Genomic DNA, 8973 nt, shown 5'->3' on the forward strand with positions numbered 1-8973 from the left:
TTGGAAGTTATTGCTACTTCTATTCCCAAGCAGGGCTAGTCTGGTCACCGACATAATAATGGTTTATGTATATATTCCACCAAGTGCATCTCATTTAGCTGTTCAGCCTTTGGGTAAGTTTTTGTCACAGCTCACACAGAAATATCAAAATGCTAATGCAGTATATATGTTACCGGTGACTTTAACTTGCCGGATATTGATTGAGAATCGGGTGGTTTAATGAAAGTCTCTGGCAAAAACAAACGTCTGCTTCAAAACTTTTTGGATTGTTTTAATGAATTTGAATTTCATCAGTTGGTATCTCATTCAACTCACATTAAGGGTAACACACTAGATTTGGTTTTTGTTAATTTTGTAAATAATGATTTGTCTCTTGTGGTTATTAGTCCGGGTTTAAGTGATCACTACTTGATTGAGTTAGAACTTAGACTTGATTGAAGAAGTAAGACTAGGCCTCCTCAACTTGTTGAGCTATATAATCGGGCTAAAAAAGAAATAACATTTACTTTAAAAAAACAGAAAGTCAGATCAGGGACGTGATCGATAGTATGGAGGACATTGATAATGTGTGGAATGTTTTCTCACACAACATGGCGTTAGCTATTGAAAACATGTCCCAACCATGACTGTTAAGCAGGGACCAAGCGGTGAGCCATTCTGGTTTAGTAAAATTGCAAGGCAACTTGTATACAAGCAAGGAAAGTTGTATAACCAATTCAGAAGGCCTGGAAATGAGTTAGATCTCCAAAAATACAAAATTTTTAGAAAAAATAGCTTACAAAAATACATAATCACTACTTAACTGAACATATTTTCACTCCTATGTTTGAGGGAGACAGCAAACGTTTTTATTGATTTTTAGAGGTCAAGACAGGCAAAAACAACAGTATAAAGTTGTTGACTAGTAGTGAACATGACGGAAATTTTTGGAGGAGTCCGATGACATGGCAAATGAGTTGAATAACTATTTTGGTCGTTTCTTGGTCTAAAAAAAGACTGTATTCCTTATCCCTTGTTTGATAAATCTACAATCAAAATAACCAGGAATGGAGTCAGTCAAGAAATTAATTACTGACTTGAAATGTGGGAAAGCACCTGGGTCGGATTGGCTCCAAAAAAGAAATTTTTTGTCTGGCTATTGACAAAATTTCATTGGTTTTAACAGTAGTATTTCAGTCTTCACTAGATATGAGCAGGCTTCCCTCGCAATGGAAACAAGCTAGTGTAGTTCCAATACTTAAATCTGATAGTAAGCAAGCAGCCGCTAACTATCGGTTTGTGTCTTTAACTTGTATTTGCTCAAAATTTCTTGAACACATCATTTTACGTCATATTAGTTCAAAGTTAAATAACATACTCGTACCTCAACAGCACAGTTTTAGACGGGGACTGTCGTGCACCAGTCAACTATTAACTACCACACAGTCTATTTTAAAGGAAGTTGACAAAGGAGGGTGTGTGCAGGCATTCGCTTTACATTTTTCAAAAGCGTTCGATAAAGTGTCCCATGTACTTTTGATGGGTAAACTCTTGGGTTATGGTTTTACGAATGACATTCTTTCATGTATTTTAGATTTTTCGACAAATGGAACACAGAGGGTGATGTTAAACGGTTCTTTTTCACATGTTAAGGCAGTAACCTCGGGTGTTCCTCAAGGGTCGGTCCTTGGCCTGCGCTTTTTTTACTGTATATTAATGACATTAGTCATTCCCGACTTCAACCATTCGCCTATATGCCGATGAAGCATTGTTGCATCATCCAGTTACCAGTGCCACTCTTTTGAAGTCTTTCAGGAAGATTTGAGTATCTTGGAGAAGTGGGCTGAAAAATGGGAAATGTTTTTTAATACATTCAAATTTTCTGTTATAATTTTTGAAAACTTAAATATTGTTGATTGGTGTACTGTATAAACTAAACAATGTGGTTTTAAATCGCGTTAATAGTATCAAGTATTTATGAGTTTTCATAACTAGTGATTTTAACTGAAGTGAGCACATCTATAAAAAAAACGGTGAAAAGCGACGCAGGTTATGGACTTGCTTAGACGTAATCTTTTGACGGCACCACCTAAAATAAAGCTGCAGGCATGTAAAACTCTTTGTCGGCCTAAAGTTGACTTTACATCAGAGGTGTGGGACCCCAGCCTGAAATCTCTTATTCACTTGCTTGAGATGTTACAAAACAAGGCTGCTCGTTTTGTTAGTGGTCTGAAGGGGAGGGAGGGTGTTACCTAAGAGAAGGAATTGTTGGGACTTGATTCATTACAGAATCATAGGAAAATTTAGAGGGTCAAGACCTTTCATAACATGATGCAGTCTGAAAACCCATTTTTCCAACAACTAAATGATTTTATTGAGCAGTGTTTTAATGATGAGCGTCGTGTCACTCACGCAAAATGTCAGGGCCAGCCAAGAGCTATCTCATCTAACCGAAATGCTTTATAGTTGCGCTTATAGATTGTGCTTTATAGTTGCTTTATAGACGAGCTATCTCATCTAACCGAAATGCTTTATCTAACCGAACAACTTTATACTAAAAACAACCAGAGATATGCGAATATTTTAATTGATATTTATACGGGTCTTATGGTCTCCACTTCCACCTACGGGTGGTCTAGGTACTCTATTTGAACTTGACTTGTACATGTTGCGAAAATTTGCCTGTAAGGCCTTTGATTGACATATGTTATTATGAGTTTCATGAATAAGACCTCTGATTAGGTTTCATCATATGCCCAAAACTTAAGATAATAAGTGAGAAGCCGTTCAAAAGTAATTATTTAACAATGTACACGTCATTTATTTCAGTGCTACAATTATAATATGACTTTGACAACTGAAGCAGATAGTACCATATTTTAAGGAAGTCATTAAATGTATAGATCAGTAAATCAACCAAATTGAACCAAACAAAAGCTTGAAAAGAAAACTATGTTTATGGAGGCGTTTAACAATTATAAACCAGGAATGATCATTGATTAAAAACACTTCTATGAAAACTGAAAAATAATCTTAGTATACTTAAACATGCTAAATTGTATAGGGAAATGCAAAAGTTAACTGAAGAAGATCCTAATTTTAATTTTTGCTGTGTAGGTTTTGGCAATCTAAATCACTTATTTTCTAGCATTCTCTCTCATAGTATATGGTTGTCAACTAGATAGCTGTTTCTTTTAAGGATTGGATTTTTTTTTCGAAAAAAAACTTGGTATTAAAAGCTGTGAAACATTTTCAAACAAAGTGAAAATTATGTTCACACGATCAGAAGCTATTTGTGTAGAGATAAATAGCAAACTCAAAATCATAAATTTGGAACATAACCTTTGTCCGTTGTGACCGAATAAAATACCGTAAAACCTCTAATTGAACGCCATAGCATTCTATTTTTCAACCCTTCTTCTATAGTGGCAGTCAATTGGAGGTGGCAATGACATAGAGGCTGGCGTTGTATTTTTCAAATGGCTTGTCAGAATTTTGGGAAGACACATTTAGCCCTTTTACGGGCGAAGCAAATGTCGCCTTTTTTGTCCTTTTTTGGTGGAAGCGATATTAAACCTTTTGGATGCTATATACCGGTAAATAAATAAATCTGCTGACTTACCTCCAACTTGTCAAAGATTTCTTAATAAATATGGATTGAGAAACCGAGAAATGTTTCTACCAGTTGATATCTATTGCTTGTAATTAACCTGCAATGATATTATAGCCTGTGTCCTGCTTTACGATTTGTTGGAATTTTCAATTTTTATTTCATTCTAAATTTGAAGACTTATTTTAATTATATATATATATTTAACAATGTTGCATATAAGCTCATTGCACTCATTGATATGTGTGCTACAGTTTGCAGCCAAAACTAGCTTTTTGTGTGCATTAGAAGAGGAGTTACAAGCGTCGATCCAATGTAAGATCAGATTACCGCATTGATGCTATCAAATAATATGCTATGAATCTGCAAATTTAAAAGTTGTATAACGATAATCTATACAATGTTACAAATAAATACTCAAGAACGAGTGACGTGAACGAATTATACTTATAATACTAAATGCACAAACAAATTAACATTTTAAAACAAAAATATTTGCTCATTTAGCTGTTACTCAAGAACAAGTGATGTGAACGATTTATACTTATAATACTAAGTGCACAAACAAATTAACATTTTAAAACAAAAATATTTGCATCATTTGCTCATTTAGCTGCGTTCTGATTGTTGCTTTCGATGGAACGAACATCTGCTGATTGTCCGATACCTTCCACAATGTCTTTTAATTTCAACTCTTTTTCTGCACTGCTGAACTAGTTGATATCGGCGTCCAAACAATTTTTTGGCACTAAAATGCATTCAACACAAATGCGGCGTGTAAATGTTTGGCCCGCTAAACGTAACCTTTGGCCCAAAACTAGTTGCTCATTTTCTAGCGTAAATGTAAACCGTTTCTTATATACATGTACTGTGAACTAATAAATAAGAAACTACTATCAGCCTGAGACTGTTATTAATTATTTCTATTGTGTTGCTTTCAAAGTTTAACGAAAAAAAAATGAAAGGCTGTGCAGTTGGGCAGTGAGATAATTAATTGTTATTGGTGTAAACGAATCATTATTGATACGATCCTGTGGACACTTTTTTACTGATCACTTGATATTATGAGCTCCTCAAGATTAAAGATTGTCAGAGTGGCGGTCAAATGGAGTTGGTGTTCAATTAGAGGCTGGCACTCTATTTTGTAACTTTTTTCCATAGTGGTGATCAAATAAAAGTGGCATTCAAATAGAGGTGGCGTTCATTTAGAGGTTTTATGAAAGTTACGAGTTTGATAGCATTACTATCAAATTTTTAGTTCTCTGAATCCATTAACTCTCTGAATCCATTAACAGCTCTAAATCCATTAACAGCTATCGCAAAAGCAAAAATCTATCCTGTTATCACCAATAAAGTTTAAATCCCTTCTGAGTTTTTGAACTCTCAACATATAATCACTCTCATTTTCATCACATGCTTGGGATACTGTCTCCTCTTGACCATAAATTTCCTGTAGATGTTCTATAGCCTGTTCATAAGTAGAATCTGCCTACGCTAAACTCAATCCTACAGACTGTAAAGCCTCACTGCCATTCATACCTATAGCATTCACCAAAGCAAGCAGTTTAATGTGACCACTAAAATTATCTAGACTTCCTTCAACCTTACCCATTTGAAGAGTGGTAATTCCTACACATAAGCCGAACTCTGTTAGTCAAGATTTGTAAGAATTGGCTACATCACAAGGGCTAATAACTAACCTAGGGAAATCATTTACATTAAACCTGAATGCAGCTATCGTTTAGAATAACGAACGTGCCGCAAACACGATCTCTACAAAAAAGTCAGTAAACTCTTACCTTCACTTTTGCTGAAACGAATAGGTATATAAATCATGTAACGCAATATCACCAAACACTCATCATTACTTCACTCTCGAATGGCCACACGAAAGTCCGAGTACTTAACACCTTCACTGAACTATTCCCTAACGAACAAAGTTTGCCTGTGACGGCATGTTAGATTCCTAGTGGTCACTTACCGGTAAAATGACGTTAAAAGAACCTCGTGGCCTTATCACTTTGTATATATAGCCTTTACGTCACATGACGTCCTGATCATAATCTGGGGTCTGATGAGTCCCTCGTACCCTTGGGGCCTATTATTTGCATAGACTCGTATATAACATCAACCTTTTTTATCACAATAACATAATTATGTAATAGTACACTTAAAGCCTATGATTTGAGAACTGTACAAGGAAGGTATGTCACACTGTTTAATATTTTTGAAGCACCAAACTACTTGAAGAATTGTTTATATCTATCCTGATTTACAAACCTTACGTCGGGTGCCGTAAATTCCTCTGGATGTCCTGAGAAATATTTGCTCTTATTTTATGTCATACAGTGGTGTGTATGAAGAATAGCTCAAGTCAAGTTTTGAATACCTGATTGTTTTTTACTGTTCATGTCAGTTATCAAGCCTGTATTCACTTGAACAATTGCTTTGTGAGCTCCAAACATAAACTGCATTTTAACTTGAAAGAAAAAACCTGGAGAGCTTCATAAGCATACTTTTAAATTTACATAGTAGTTTCATGAAGATAAAATAGTTGAATATTGGATCGATAGTCACCATATGCAGAGATTGAGCAGTCTCGATTGATTGGAATTGGATCAATAATGTGTTCGAATATGAACTCTTTCAATATTTGTGTGGGCTTGTTAAGAGTCATATAGCTTGTATCAGAGTGTAGACAGTGTCAGTCAACATTTAATCGGCCATCCCGTGTTTTTTATCACCATTTTTTAGCAGGTTGGCTTGCTGGAGACAAGTTTCTAAAGGTTCCCAGCAGTGGCGACGTGATTCCAGCTCCTAATTATCCTTAGCGATCTGACATGCTAGTCTCTAGCGTAGGTCTTTGATAAGATTCAGGTTCAGAGACTTTACAGGTCAATTGATGGAGTTGTTGCCAGACATCCTCGTTTAGTACTTCATCTTATTTACCTGGTGACATGGTACATTGTCATCTTGAAGAAACCACCTGCCGCCATCATCAAGCAGCTCGGCCGCCCTTGACTGATATACTTCTCACCATTCATCATTCCTTTGCAGACTGAGATGCATCCAATTCTTACAGCTGACATTAATCTCCATATCATCACACTCATTGGTTGCTTGATGGTCAGCAGTGTGCACTCCGACTTGAATTCTTCAAGTTTCTTCCTCGCGTAGCTCTTACCAGCATGGTTCGCCACAGTGAATGTTGGTTCATGGCTAAAGAGCTGACAGTGCCACTGAGCTTTTGTCTCAAACTTCTTGTCCTTGACTCATTCCAGCTGTGCTCTTTTCTTTCTTTCAATCAGCAGTGGTTTTTTCTCGTCTTGTTGGCATGCAATCTAGCTTTGATTAACCTCTTCTTGACACTTGATAAATGGGGATCCACAACTCTATTATTTCTCATCCTCTTAGTGAGCTCATTACTGGTCAGTTGATGTTTCTGAAGTGACTGTGACACCGGATAGTGTTCCTCAGTGGGTTGGTTTTTTTGTGGTTTCCCTTTAGAGTGCACAATTGTGACCGACTGCATCTCTTATTGTTTCCACAAAACATTCCTTACAGAGTCTGCAACCATCCCCAGCATTTCGCGATAAATCTCAGAGGCCTGTTGGACTTTGAGCTCATTTGAATGTTCGCACAACAAATTTCTTTCGATAAAGCCTTAGGCATAGTGAATTATTGACATACTGCAACCTTGGCTGCATTAGGTATTATGGTTGCTGCTTACACAATGATAAAGCTGTATGCCAGGTCTAGAAAGACTTGCTCGTTCCAATGGTCAGCTAATAATTTACCTGCAGATGAATTATGGGACATTTTAATGGGATTAAAGATAACTTTTTTACAGTCAGATAATCCCTTTTACTTGCCCTCCTTTAGACATTATTATTTGTAGACTAAAATACAATCATCCTATTTAATCATATCTGACAATCGTTTGAAGCCCACTCCAGATAGATATTGTTTCCATTTTAAATTTTCTGATTCCAGAAAGGTCCATGCATCTGCAATTTGAAATGTCTATACGAACAAATACATAAAAGTTCACATGAATGTAAAACTCTATGCACACCATTGTATTTCATAGATCTGTATGATACGGAGATTATAAGTTGAAGTTTGACAGTATTTAATCCTTCTAATTGCTCAGCTCATTTGCCGATGGATTTTTGTACCATTATATTGCGTAAGGTTTTTATACATATTACAATATTACACAAGACTTCTTAGAATTTCTATGTATCTTAAGCTTTATTTGACCATCATCAGATTTAGTTGAAAAAATCATCATGTTTTAAGGAAAAATGCTCAAAACGGCATTGCGCTCTAGCCTCGACAATTGTATTGAAGTGGGGATGAAATAGTGAAGTGTTGTTTAGAACTTGTCAAAACAAGACAAATAGTTTTGAGTAAACAAACTCAACCAATTTTCAGCTATATAAATATATGATGGAAGGCTTTAGCTACATATTTGAAAGCTTGTTACTGGCTGAGCATACACAAATAATCTAATGTCAGGTTTATGAACCTTTGACCTTCAAACATGTTTAGATTTATAAGACTTTCCTCAGATGGTGAATTGAATGGTTTGAACGCTATTGTATTTATAAGGCTTTGCGTTTGAATACATCAAGCAGAGCCCAATAAATAAAGCTTTCATTTTGAAAAAGTCAAGTTCATAGGTCTTCGATTTCAAACAGGTTGTTTGACCTGGCGATGTATCATTCTTTTCACCCACAATCCTTAGAATTGTTGATTTCTTGCTAATTCTTTTTATCACAGTCATTGGTCAGAATATAAGTTTTTTCATATTTGGCATCAGGCTTGTGCTCTTAACTATTTGGATCGTGTGATCTCATGGTCATATGTTGTGAAAAACTCTGATTGTTTCCAATATATATTTGTTTGATTTTTTGTCTATATATGGCCATATATTCTATTTCTATTCTTTATATATATTTTCTGTTTATGTGTCTATATAGCCATTGCTTATACACAGTCTGAATGGTGTTGAGCCAATTTTTCACAATCTCAATTGCTGAGAAAACATTATTTTAGCAACTCACTTGATTGAATCTTGTTACACATAAGCACTGAAACATAAAACTTACTGCTGCCCCGCTAAGTATTGAAGATCAGTTATCTGCTTCAATGTACTTCAAATCGCTTCTAGCAGGCACAATTCAGAAAAGTGTGATGGGATACATAGTGATAGCCAGTAGTTTCAGGGGCTCTAGCACTACCGTAAAAGCATGCTTTGTCAGTCATTACTGAAATGACAATAGCTATAGTCTAGCAGTTTACCAGTCCTTTTTCTTCCATAGATTTAATTATTGTTGAATTACTTTATGATTTTTAGGTAGAATAAAATCCAACTACGT

Source organism: Watersipora subatra, chromosome 4, assembly GCF_963576615.1.
Source record: "Watersipora subatra chromosome 4, tzWatSuba1.1, whole genome shotgun sequence".
NCBI classification, from domain to species: Eukaryota; Metazoa; Bryozoa; class Gymnolaemata; order Cheilostomatida; family Watersiporidae; genus Watersipora; species Watersipora subatra.